The sequence below is a fragment of the Palaemon carinicauda genome, chromosome 8, assembly GCF_036898095.1.
Source record: "Palaemon carinicauda isolate YSFRI2023 chromosome 8, ASM3689809v2, whole genome shotgun sequence".
NCBI lineage: Eukaryota > Metazoa > Arthropoda > Malacostraca > Decapoda > Palaemonidae > Palaemon > Palaemon carinicauda.
In genome coordinates this window covers 154,215,014-154,229,009 of record NC_090732.1, presented here as the reverse complement: position 1 = coordinate 154,229,009, position 13,996 = coordinate 154,215,014, and the positions used below count along the sequence as shown (strand labels likewise).

The 13,996-nt window shown below is 44.5% G+C and overlaps 1 protein-coding gene across 3 annotated transcripts in view; it reads left to right on the top strand.

The window, feature by feature from the left end:
- The window catches only part of LOC137646039 (EF-hand calcium-binding domain-containing protein 14-like), a 444,979-nt gene that overhangs the window by 417,745 nt on the left and 13,238 nt on the right, over positions 1-13,996 (top strand). The window lies entirely within an intron of this gene.

Genomic DNA, 13,996 nt, shown 5'->3' with positions numbered 1-13,996 from the left:
TTGCCTCTTAATAAGGGTGATCAGCAGAGTCGATGGTGACACCCAATCTCCAGATTCCTCTGGTAGCACTAAAATTGTCACACACGTAATTTTACTCGGACCTTGTCAGTCCCCTAAAAGATGTTCCGATGAGTTCCCGACTTAGTATGATTTGTACCACAATGCAGTGAACTGGTTGTCAATTCACGGTTGGAGGTTACCCAGAAGCTTTCGGTCCAACTGCAGACCAACTCTTTGGATACCTCTGGAAGTCTTGGAGAGCAGTCTATCAAGCAAAGTGAGCACTCTTCTGTGATTAGTGCCACAGGAGTAAAACTCTACTCAAAGCCTCTGTTCCACTTGTTGTAGATTTTCTTGTGTTCCTACGGGATGAGAAACTCCTCTCAGTGTCAACAGCTAAAGACTATTGCTAGCCTTGAGCCATGTTTTTAGACTAAAAGGAGTAAATCTTTCTTCCTTGTGTAAATTGTCTGCTTTGACTTGAAGCTTTTGACAAGCATGCCCCCCTCAGGAAATCAGACCTCCAGCTTGGAATTTTACCATGGTCCTCAGATCACTCAGGAAGACGCCATACAAACTATTAAGGCAAGGAACTTTACCCTTAAAACGTTATTCTTGCTAGCCTTATCTTTGACCAAACATATGGAATAGCTACACAGTCTATCATACTTGGTGTTACATTCCATGTGGTGGAGGCAGATCTCATTCTTGTTTGTTCCTTCATTTGTGTCAAAATCCCAGAACCCACCGATTATTAGCTTTAGGTTTTATTCCTTTTCAGTTTCATTACTAAAAGAAGCAACTGAAAATCCTGACGACCTATTTCTGTACCCTATGAGGATAGTGAGGCTCTACATAAAGTGTATGAGATCATATAAACCCCATTTACAAAATTTCTTCATATTATTATTATTATTACTATCCAACCTACAACCCTAGTTGGAAAAGCAAGATGCTATAAGCCCAGGGGCTCCAACAGGGAAAAATAGCCCAGTGAGGAAAGGAAATAAGGAAATAAATAAATGAAGAGAACAAATTAACAATAAATCATTCTAAAATAAGTAACAACGTCAAAACAGACATGTCGTATATAAACTATTAACAGCATCAAAAACAAATATGTCATAAATAAACTATAAAAAGACTCATGTCCGCCTGGTCAACAAAAAAGCATCTGCTCCAACTTTGAACTTTTGAAGTTCTACAGATTCAACCACCCGATTAGGAAGATCATTCCACAACTTGGTAACAGCTGGAATAAAACTTCTAGAGTACTGGGTAGTATTGAGCCTCGTGATGGAGAAGGCCTGGCTATTAGAATTAACTGCATGCCTAGTATTACGAACAGGATAGAATTGTCTAGGGAGATCTGAATGTAAAGGATTGTCAGAGTTATGAAAAATCTTATGCAACATAAGTATGGAGAAGACAAAGAAGAAAATCTCCAAAAGTACCATCTCTTTCTGGCTTCATAAAACCATCAGTAGAACGTGTAAGGAGCAGAGGGACGTACCTTCATCCTAGGCCCCTCCTAGAGCTCGTGAAGTCAGAGGTATTGGTACCACTTCGGCCTGCAAAAATAATCCAGGGTTGAAGCAGGTGTCTGGAAGAGACAGACCACCTGCATGGTGTACTATCTTTGGGATTGCGCCCATAGGTCCTTGGATACATTCTTCATAGGACCCTTGGTAACTCCCCACCAAGTGATGTAGTGAGCCTCTCTCCTTTCAGGACAAAAGTCATCATGTCTTAGATAACGGTTACATTATAAGTCTAAGATATAACATTGAGAATGTCTGGCTTTCTTTCCTCTTTTATTCTTTCCCTCTCTTAGGAACAGCCAGTATGACGCTATAGAGCTGGAACAGACACAATTGCAAGTGAACACACTAGTAATGAGTAGTTATTTTACTGATATAGTAAAAGTGTAGGATCTCCACACTCCTTATGTTTGGGGGTGTGACAGTTATGGCAAACCCAGTAATTATAACATTCCTTAACAGGAACATTGTTCCCACTGAAGATAGGTTCTTGTATGAAAAACTTCATGAGCTGTGACAAAATAGGTTATCTAACCTTGGGTTATGGGGTGCAAAGATCCGTTAATTGTACTCTCATTGTTTAAATATGATAATGTGATACTATAATCATTTTATATATATATATATATATATATATATATATATATATATATATATATATATATATATATATATATATACACACACACAGTGGAACCTCTACATATGATTGCATTTACATACGATTGTTCCAACACCTGAAGTAAAATTCGATCAAATTTTCGTCTCGACACCCGAAGTCATGCTCCAACATCCGACGTAGGTCATATGCGTAGAATTTTCTCGAAGCATCGATCGTAGTTTCTTGTTTACGGCGGTAGACGGCAGCACATAGCGTCGGTCAGTTCTCTGTTCTTGTGCACATCGTGTGGTTGTCCTCTGTTCGGTCCGTTATTAACAGTGCTTATTATCTTCCTTTTCTTACGTTTCCTTTTTTATTTTATGTATAATCGTGGATCCTGAGAAGCTTAGTTTCAGTACAGGTAGTAGTAGTGGTGAGAAAAGGAAGAAGGCAATGCTTTCATTAGAACTGAAGCAAGAAATTATAGAAAAACATGAGCGCTGTGTGGGTGTGAGTGATCTGGCTAAACAATATGGCCGAAATATGTCTACGATCTCGACGATCATCAAGCAGAAGGCAGCCATTAAAGCAGTCCAACCATCAAAGGGGATCACCATTATTTCTAAACGTCGTAGCCCTACCTTGGAAGAGATGGTACGCCTTTTGTTGATATGGATAAAGGACAAAGAGTTTGTTGGCAATACGATCACTGAAACTATCATTTGTGAGAAGGCCAGCGCTATCTATTGTGACTTGAAGGCGGCGGGCTCTGGGGGTGAGGTGGGGGAGAGTTCAACTGATCTTACAACGGAGGAATTCAAGGCGTCTCACGGTTGGTTCAAGAAAATTAAGAGACGGACCGGGATTCATTCAGTTGTTCGGCACGGAGAGGCTTCAAGTTAGGATAACAAGGCTGCTAACGATTTTGTTAAGAAGTTTGAAAAGATCGTGGAGGATGAAGGCTACGTAGAGCAGCAATTTTTTAATTGTGATGAAACCAGTCTGTTTTGGAAAAAGATGACTAGTCGAACATACATCACCTCCAAAGAGAAGAAAATGCCTGGACATAAGCATATGAAGGATAGGTTGACTCTTGCCCTATGTGCCAACGCCAGCGGGGACTGCAAAATGAAGCCGTTATTGGTTTATCATTCCGAAAACCCTAGGGCATTTAAGGCACATAGAGTCAATAAGGACATGCTGCATGTTTTCCGGCGTGCTAATTCCAAAGCTTGGGTTACTAGGCATTTCCTTGTTAAATGGGTAAACCAAGTTTTCGACCCTGCTGTCAAGAAGTACCTTCAGGAGAGGAATTTGCCTTTAAAGTGCTTGCTTTGCTTGGATAATGCTCCCGCTCACCCCCCAGGACTCGAAGATGATATCATTGACCAGTTCAAGTTCATCAGAGTGCTATATTTTCCACCTAACACCACCCCTATCCTCCAGCCCATGGACCAGCATGTCATCTCTAATTTTAAGAGGCTCTACACCAAGCACTTATTTAAGCAGTGCTTTAATGTCACGCAAAGCACCAACTTAACTTTGCGTGAATTTTGGAGGAGCCATTTCAATGTCGTGCACTGCTTGAAGATCATAGATCAGGCTTGGGAGGGAGTGACTCGACGGACACTTGAATTCAGCTTGGAAGAAGCTTTGGCCTGATGCTGTTTCTCCCAGAGATTTTGAAGGTTTTGGCCCTGAGCCTGAACCTGTGCTTGCGGTAGAGGAGGACTTAGAAGAGATTGTATCCCTTGGCAAGTCCATGGGTCTGGAGGTCGATGAAGATGACATCACTGAACTCATCGAGGAGCATCATGAAGAGGTCACCACCGAGGAACTCAAGGAGCTACATGCCATGCAGCATGATGAGTTCCAAGTGCAGTTGAGTGAGTCGGAGGACATCGAGGAGGTAGAGCACATCTTAAGTTTGGCTGAAATAAAAAAGATGTTAGCATATCATCAACACGTGGTTGATTTCATTGATAAGTATCACCCACAGAAATTTCAGGTTTGCCGTGTAGTTTCGCGATTCAATGATGTCTATTTAACCCATTTCAGAAAAATTCTCAAAAGCCATACCAAGCAACTTTCTCTCGATAGTTTGTTTAAAAAATCTACAAAGCGGTCTAGTGATCGTGATGAAGAGAAAGAAAGTGAAGCAAAGAAAACTAGAATTGAATTGAGTGAAAGTGATGAAAATTAGAAATTAAAAATAAAAAAAATTGTTAAGAAAAATAGAAAATAACATTTAAAAAAAATAAATAAGCTAAGTTAGGTTAAAGTTCACGTAGTGTAAGTTGAGTAAGTTACGGTACGTTATCACAGTCACCATCTCTAACTCCTCGCCAACCATCCATCTCCTCCTGCGTAGCAATTTCTACACCTGCGTTGGCCTGTCTCTAAGGTAAAGTGACAATAAAAACCCCCTTTTTATTCATTATTTCTTAATAATTATTCTTTTTTACAACTTTCATATATAATGCAATTGTATTATTGTTATGTGTAATTATGTGTAGTAATTTATTAAGGGGTTATCATAGGTATTTGGGCTGTGGAACGAATTATACAAATTACAGTGTATTCTTATGGGACTATTTGCCCCAACATACGATTGTTTTTACATACGAAGCAGTTCCCAGAACGAATTAAGATTGTATGTAGTGGTTCTACTGTATGTATATATATATATATATATATATATATATATATATATATATATATATATATATATATATATATATGTGTGTATATATATATATATATATATATATATATATATATATATATATATATAGATATATATATATGTATATATATATATATGTATATATATATATATATATATATATATATATATATATATATATATATATATATATATATATAACGGATTTTGAGCGAAGCGAAAAATCTATTTTTGGGTGAGATAGCCATGGCGTCCTGATGGAAGGTTCCTGTTTGGTAGCTTCCTTGGGTATAAGACTACTAAGATATTCCCAGAGAATTTAACCACAGGTTATCACAGAATTCTAACTTCTGGAGCGAGTATCTCAAAGGTTTCCCTTTAAGACATCGTAATACAACAGGGGACACGCATGTCTGAACGTGCCACATAGCTATCTTCACCCCGAACAGAGTTAATGCTTCGGTGTGTAAGGACTGAGAATAGCTGGGAGCCGTTCCACAGCTAATCTCACTCGTGGCTACTACTGATACTCGAGACGTAAACAAACGGACGCCATTGCTCTGATGACGTCACGCCCGTCTTCATCCTGAAGCCAGTTGCTGCCCATCACCATGATACAATTGTGTAGGGTGGGAACAAAACTGGACGAAGTAGTAGGGAGGGTCCATCAGGACGCCATGGCTATCTCACCCAAAAATAGATTTTTCGCTTCGCTCAAAATCCGTTTTTTGGGCTCAAGCCATGGCGTCCTGATGGAAGAGTACCAGAGAATCAATGTATCGTGGTAGATTTTCCCCCAGTGTTAAGTGCCTAGGCATTGACAAAACAGCAAAGTAATCTTAGGTAAAGAACCATAGGAACGAAGTATCCTGCCCCCCTTTGGTAGGAAGTTCCCATGGGCTATGCCGAAGTCAAAGTGGTATTGAAGGGCTATTCATCCTGACAGAAGAACTTGAAGAACTTAGAGATGAAGCAGAATGTTTGATATTTGTATAGGAACATTCTGAATTAGACCAGTGGTGGTTGGGCACTGTGTATAGAGTTCATCTCTTGGTTATCAGAAGTAAGTATTCGTGTAGGAACCTTACTGAGACAGGGTGAATATAATTTAGGATTAGACATCTTAAATTCTTCATGACCATAAGAAAGGAGGAATAAATAAAACTATGACAGTATGTATTTCATAGTAGGTAGGAGCTGAAAGAGACGCATAAGTAATAAAATAGAAATTTTATTTCACAATGCAGAAATTAAATAATTTACAGCAAAAGTAAAGTTCATTTACAGTAATAATAATGTACATAGAAATAAAGGCTTGCTCTTGAATCTGAAAAGGAATTTCAGGATTAGTAGGTACTCGTTCTCGAGGAACGCAAGTCTTTAAACAACACATCATGCTCAGGGCATGCGGCACTTGTGTGACACTATGACATTTCACCTGGGATAAGAACAGTTATAAAAGCACTAAGTGTTTTTAGACATCACTATGAATCGCTCGAGGGTCAACATAGGCACCCGAAGAGTTAGAGGCCCAAGTAACTCACTGTTCTACGCAGAGTTAGGTGCAGGTTTCATAACACTACCTGCGGCTACCACAAAATGTTTGACTTCGTGCACTTGTTTCGCATAATGTTTAAAGAAAACTCGCGAGGACTTCCAGCCCGTAAAGTTTTTAAGGCTTTCAAAGTCCATGCTCTGAAAGAAGTTCAGAGAAGATGCCACTTTTCTAGGATCATGACCAGCGGGTGTACTGTTCGGATCCGCTCTGCGAATGAAGTAGGTGATTTTCGCTCTTAATTGTTTCAGTGACAGGTCGCTGCCCGATGTTTCTCCTTTGAAGAGTTGGCCTCCACCAAAGTTCGAAGTTCTGTGAAGATAGACCTTGAGACTCTCTACTGGACATAGAGAGACATCCTCCTTCAGGGGGCATATTCTCCAAGGGCCCCATCTTTTGGTGGGTAATTCGTTTTTAGCGAGAAACGTCGGATCAGGGGAGAGGGTCACTTCTCCTGAATCGGTAAACAGGATGTGTCCCTCTTCTCTTGATAATGCCCCTATTTCGCTGACTCGAGCTCCCGAAGCGAGAGCAAATAAAAATATAACTTTCTGAGTCAGATCCTTGAGGGGGCATGAATCGTTGTCCAAGTTGGAGGCGAAATGGAGTACCTTGTCTAGTGACCAGGAGATCGGTTTCGGAGGGGGTGCTGGACGTAGGCGAGCACATGCTTTTGGTAATTTGTTAAAGATGTCGTTGGACAGATCAATTTGGAAAGCATATAGAATTGGTCTAGCCAAGGCCGATTTGCAGGTTGAAATCGTATTGGCTGCTAATCCTTGTCCATGAAGGTGAATGAAGAAGGACATACAGAAATCAATGGTGATTTCTTTAGGATTTTTTGCCTTGACAAAGGAGACCCATTTCCTCCAGGATGATTCATATTGCCGTCTCGTGGATTCGGTCTTGTATTCCTCTAGGAAGTCTAGACTTTTCTTCGAGATCCCAAACCTCTTCTTTGCGGCAAGGGAGAGAAAATCATGAGATGAAGGTCCTTGATTTTCGATGATGAAGCGAAGACAGTCGACTTCTGTACTTGTTGAGAGAGAACTGGGCCCGGGAGAGGGATCAGCTTGGGCTGCAGCTCCAGGACCAGGGGGTACCAGTTGCTCCGGGGCCACTTGGGAGCCACTAGGGCCGCTGTCCCTTTGAAGGTTCTCAGTTTGGAGAGGACTTTCAACAGAAGGTTGGTGGGAGGGAACAGGTATATCTTGGACCACCTGTTCCAGTCCAGTGACATGGCGTCCACCGCTTCTGCTTTGGGGTCCTCGTACGGGGCTACGTACAGAGGAAGTTGATTGTTGTCGCTCGTTGCAAAGAGATCTATCTGAAGTTCTGGGACTTGGTGAGAGATGAAGGAGAACGATCTTGCGTCTAGAGACCATTCCGACTCTATCGGGTTTGTCCGAGATAGAGCATCCGCTGTCACATTGCGGAATCCTTGTAGGTGAACTGCAGACAGGTGCCACTTCTTCTTCTCCGCCAGACGGAAGATTGGGAGAAGCACCTGATTTATCTGGGGCGATCTTGAGCCTTGGCGATTGAGACAACGAACTACCACCGAGTTGTCTAGGGTTAGACGGATGTGGATCGAGGGCGGCGGGGATAACTTCTTCAGAGTTAGAAGGACCGCCATGGCCTCCAAGATGTTTATGTGGAACGTCTTGAATAGTGGAGACCAGGTCCCTTGAGCCTGTTTCAGGTGGGAGTGACCTCCCCAGCCTTCCAGTGAGGCATCCGTGTGGATGTTGAGTGATGGAGGAGGGTGTTGGAGAGGAATGGACCTTTTCAGGGCCTTTGCTTCCGACCACGGCTTTAGGAGGCGTCGAAGTCTGTTTGGAAGCCGTCTCTTGAGGTCTCTTCGAGCGATGGATGCCGAGCGTCTCCAGACTCCCGCGGCATCCTTTAGCTGTGCACGAAGCACTGGGTTTGTCACTGAGGCGAATTGTAGAGAGCCTAGAACTCGTTCCTGCTGTCGTCTTGAAATGCGTTTGGATTTCAGTAGTCGCTTGACAGACCCTGCTATTTCCTTCCTTTTCTTCTGGGGGATGGAAAGGCGGTGTGACTGAAGATTCCAGTGGATTCCCAACCACTGAAACTTCTGAGCTGGAGAGAGGCGAGATTTCTTCTCGTTGATCTTGAATCCCAGGTGTTCTAGGTACTGGGTAACTTCGTTGCAAGACTTTGCACACTCTTCGGGCGATGGAGCCCAGACTAGCCAATTGTCGAGGTAGGCCATCACCTGGACGTTTCTTAGGCGGAGCTGTTGTACTATGGCATCCGCCAGTTTTGTGAAGATCCGAGGGGCCACATTGAGGCCGAATGGCATGGCCCGGAAGGCGTAGCTTTTCCTTTGGAGTCGAAATCCTAGGTAGGAGGAAGCGTGATGGTTCATTGGAATGTGCCAATAGGCATCCGCCAGGTCTATAGAGACCGTGTAGGAACCTTGAGGCAGAAGGGTCCTTATTTGTTGAAGCGTCAGCATCTTGAATTTGTTGTTCTCTATGAACTTGTTGAGGGGGGATAAGTCCAGAATGACTCTGAGTTTGTCTGAGTCCTTCTTGGGAACGCAAAACAGTCTCCCTTGGAACCTGGTGGACTTTACCTTCCTTATCACCTTCTTGTTCAAGAGGTCTAGAACATATTCTTCCAGAAGGGGGGTCGATTGCTGGAAGAACCGCTGGAAGATTGGGGGTGGTTGCGTCCAACTCCAGCCTAGACCGTTCTTGATGATGCTGTGTGCCCAGGGATCGAAGGTCCAACGATCCTGGAATTGGCGGAGTCTTCCTCCCACCGGAAGCACTTCATTGCTTCTGGTGTCCCGAGGACTTGTTGCCTCGGCCGCTAGCTCCCTTTCCTCCTCTACCTCTGGAGGGACGACGAGATGCGTCTCTGCTTGCACCCCTGAACGAGCCTCTACCTTTGGCATGAAAGGTAGTGGATGGTTGCTCAAAGGCAGGGGTGAAGACCGGTGACTGTGACAACACCGGTTGGGGGACCAATTGAAAGGTCTGTTGTGGTTGGGCAACCACTTGGGAGGTAGCGGGTCCCGGAAACTGACGTCGTTGCTGACGTTGCTGGGGTTTTGGCTTTTGAGGTTTCCTCTTAGGCTGAGGTCCATCGTCCTGAGAGGGTTTCCTTTTTCTGGACATGCCCCACTTGTGGAGAAGGTTCCTATTCTCCGTGGCGGCTCTGTCAGTTATTTCCTTGACAAGGTCAGAAGGAAACAGGTGCTTTCCCCAGATGTTGGAGGAAATCAGCCTCCGGGGTTCGTGTTTCACGGTGGCACCGGCAAACACGAATTCACGACAGGCTCTTCGAGCCTTTATGAAGTGGTACAAGTCCTTCATTACTGTCAGTAAGTGGGATTTGGATAGTACCATGTAGTGATCTGGTACTCTAGTGTCACAGGCCATCACTTCCAGTTGGACTTGATGAGAAAGAGATGCCGCAAGCCTCTCCTTCGTGTCTTGTTCCCGGCGAAGGAGGTGATCGTTGAGCTTAGGGAGGTCTTCATTAAACTGACGTCCGGCGACGTCAGGATCGAGCCTTCCCACGACGAAAGTATGCTGAACATCTTTCCAGTGTCGAGCGTCAGGGGGGGTCACGATGGAGAAGGGTCTGCACTCCTCCAGTGCAGGGCAGGGTTTCCCTTCTTCCGCCGCTTTAAGGCATGCAGCTAAGGCCTTTTCCAAGAAAGGAAGAACCGCAGTGTCAGGTGCAACGTACGTAGGATGCTTCTTGCTCAAAGCCGGAAGCTTAGAGCAGGTAAAGCCCCTACTCTTAAATGCGGAGGCTAGCATAGCCTGGGCCTTTGTGAGATCGAACACTATCTCTTCTTTAGGTTCGGTCTCTTCCTTCGAGGCAGGTTCGGAACGAAGCCGGACGTAACAGTCCGGGTAGGCCTCAAAGCTTGGGAAGAACTCCACATCTTCCAACGGGACCGTGCCGATCTTGTCACTAACAAAGATCCTGCCGGTCGCAATAACCATATGCTCTGCATACCTCCACGGGTTGGCATGAGAGCAAGCGGGGAGATCCTTGACCGAAATCTTCTTCGGTTCTCTGGATCCAATCATCGACCTGATGGACTCCTGGTTCTCCTTCAGCCTGTCGTCCATGACGGCTCTAATCAGCCGGATCAGTTCTTGGGTAGAAGAAGAAGGATCCGGAGTCGAGGAGGTAGACGGAATGGACATTTCCGTCGGTGTAGGAGTAGGAGGAGGGATGGACGAGGGGGCAGCTCCAAGCTCCGACTCGGTGTACTCCACCTTGTCTTCGTCCTCTTCGGCTCCTTGAGCCATAAGCGTCTTCTCCGTGTCTTCCGAGACGTCTGAGATCTGTTCATCATCCTCGGAATCTAAACGACACTCGTGCATGGACTGAGCCATGACCACATCAGGTTCCACTGTAATTTGGACAGTGGGGATTGCATCTTTTGGTACCACTGAGTCAGGGGAGGCCTTAGGGAACAACAGGGACCTCAATTCTTCGGTGGCCAGGTACGGTCCAGTAGCATTTTTCTGAAAGCCACGCACCCACTTGCGCAGCTTTTCACGAGAAATGTCTCTAACCTCCGCTGAGGGAGGGTTATGGAAGGCCTCAACTAGGTGGGCCTGGCAGACCGTACAATCCAGTGGATTCCAAAACTTCAAATCCCCTTTCTTGTCTGCACAAGGGGCGTGAGTCCTGCAAGCCGTATGCCCGTAAAACTGCGGGCGTTTCACAGCGCAGAAGGCGAAGTCACACTTCATCTGCTCCTCCTGTGGAAGAAAGAGAAAATGAGTATGGGGGAGTCATAAGAATGGCTCTTAAACTAAGTTAATATTAATCATTAATTTTAACTTAAAGAAGGTGTGATGCATAGAGAATGAAAACAGTAAAGGAGAACATGCTCCATGCATCTCGCCCGGCTGGCTACCATAAGCTTGGTCCTTGGATAATCCAAATGACCGAGATCATTGGATATAGTTTCCTAGAATTCCCAGTATTTTGGAACTCCATGGAAAACCAAGGACAAGATTGGGATCGAATTCATTCGGTTCCCAGTTAAGAGCCAGAAGGCCTCATTAAAGGGTAACTGCTTCTGGCAACCAGCCGTGCTAAGATGCACATAGCATGCTGGAATTAGAAGAATGCAAAGAGACAGCATGATCACTAATAGAGCAGTACTAGGTACTGATCTTAATAGCAGAAGCAGCTTATCTGTTTGCGATATAGGGCTATCCTAGTCTTATGATAGCTACAGTAAGGGGGTGCAAGTATTCTTGACGCCTCCGGGGCATCCGGCAAGCCGCCGGCATGCCGGGGCTCGCTCCAGCATAGATTTTGGCATTAGAACAGACAATTTTCAAAAGTCAGTTAAATACCAGGATGGCGGCCGCCTGCACAACGGCGGCACGCCGGCAGGAAGCGGCGGCTCCGGCAGTCGGAGGATGCCAGGTTGGTGACTGGGATAAGGATGGTAAAGGCAGTATCGGGTTGCCGGCAGTATATGCCGGCACTCCGGTGATCGACCGGCAAGCGGACGATTAGATAGGAGTAGGAGAGCCGCCGGTAGTAGCCGGCGGCAGCCGGCAGTCCCTCGGTACACGGGGGGCTGGCGGCAAGGGTAGGGAAGTCACCAAGTAGGAGGCAGGTATTGCCGACAGTAGAGGCGGCAAGAGACCGGCACCCGGATAGATAGAGAGACAGGGGGAGGGGGGAAAGGGATGCAGGAAGTACCGTCAGGGTTCCAGACATCCCTCCCCCTCCCTGAGGGGGTGTACCCATGATAGAGGCAGGCTCTAACATCCATGAGCAGGGGTCACTAGGGACCGGGAGCTAGGTAGCCCAAGGGAGGGCTAGGGAACACCCAAGAGGGGGGGGGGGGGGAGACTCCCATATGCAGAACTATACTAGTAACTAACCTTATAGGACACTATGAAGGTATATGTACCAGAGTGGACTGCACAAGGAAGCTCGGGTTGCCCTACTCTTCCACCCTAAGGAGGAGTTGTAGGACAGGGGACAGATGAGTATAAACTAACCTAAGCATAGGCTAGGCTATACAAGAGATAGGTGGGGAGGGAGAAGAGAGAAGTCTTCCCAGGAAGGGTTTCTGTACCAGAGCGGCCACTAAGGGAAGGGAGGACACTCCCTAACCTAAGATCAGGCTGATCGGCTAAAACGGTGCAAGAGTACAGTTTCAGCATGGAACAGAGAAACCTTCCTAACCCGACCTAGAACAGGGCTAAAAGTCCTGAACTAGCAAGGAAGAAGACATATCGCTATCGCAGGAAAGTCATAGACTATCCTAGCCATAGAGGTAGGCTAGCCTAACCTCACTCTCAGACGCAGCCCTAAAGGGGGTTCATTCCTTTAGGGAGGACAGAGAGGCGATATATACTCTATTAGACAATTAATCCCTTTACTCAGAAAAGGGATCAAGGCTAAATAGAGGGAATGCCAAGGCAGGGGATGAAGGAAGCATATAGGGGTCCTAATATTAGGTTAGGCTAGAAAGAATCACTGACTAGCCTATCCCCTATATGGTCCCTGAAGGCGAAAACATTTGCATCACTGTCAAAAGTATTGTAAAATAATAATGCCACTATCTTCATAACTTAGTCTAGGATCACTAATAAATCATGCATGAACACTTGTATGTAGGCTCCTGGCCTGGGGGCTATAGTAGCCGACTGGTATGAGGTCAATCGATGACCGATAAAAAGCGTCTAAACACGATATAAAAGTTCCTAGCTATGAAGACTAAATAAACTAATGTATTCGATTAGTATATAATGCCGGAAGCGTTGTTGTGGCTAACTAAATAAGACATGCATAACAACAACGACGCCATAAAATGGCGGGTCCGGTAGAGGCACAGCTCTGCCACAAAACATCAATTATTTCGAAAAGTAATATTTACTTTACGGCCAGAGCTTAATTAAACAATACTGGAACCTTGTACTCAACTTTCCAGAAGAAGGCGAGGCTGAAGGTAACGACATAGCGAAGATGCAAAGCGATAAAGATAACACAGGGAAAATCCGTCTAAGTAGGGCAGCTACTAAACAAAGGATGAAGACGGGCGTGACGTCATCAGAGCAATGGCGTCCGTTTGTTTACGTCTCGAGTATCAGTAGTAGCCACGAGTGAGATTAGCTGTGGAACGGCTCCCAGCTATTCTCAGTCCTTACACACCGAAGCATTAACTCTGTTCGGGGTGAAGATAGCTATGTGGCACGTTCAGACATGCGTGTCCCCTGTTGTATTACGATGTCTTAAAGGGAAACCTTTGAGATACTCGCTCCAGAAGTTAGAATTCTGTGATAACCTGTGGTTAAATTCTCTGGGAATATCTTAGTAGTCTTATACCCAAGGAAGCTACCAAACAGGAACCTTCCATCAGGACGCCATGGCTTGCGCCCAAAAATATATATATATATATATATATATATATATATATATATATATATATATATATATATATATATATATATATATATATATATATATATATGTGTGTGTGTGTGTATTTATATATATATATATATATATATATATATATATATATATATATATATATATATATATATATATATATATACAGTATATATATATACTGTATG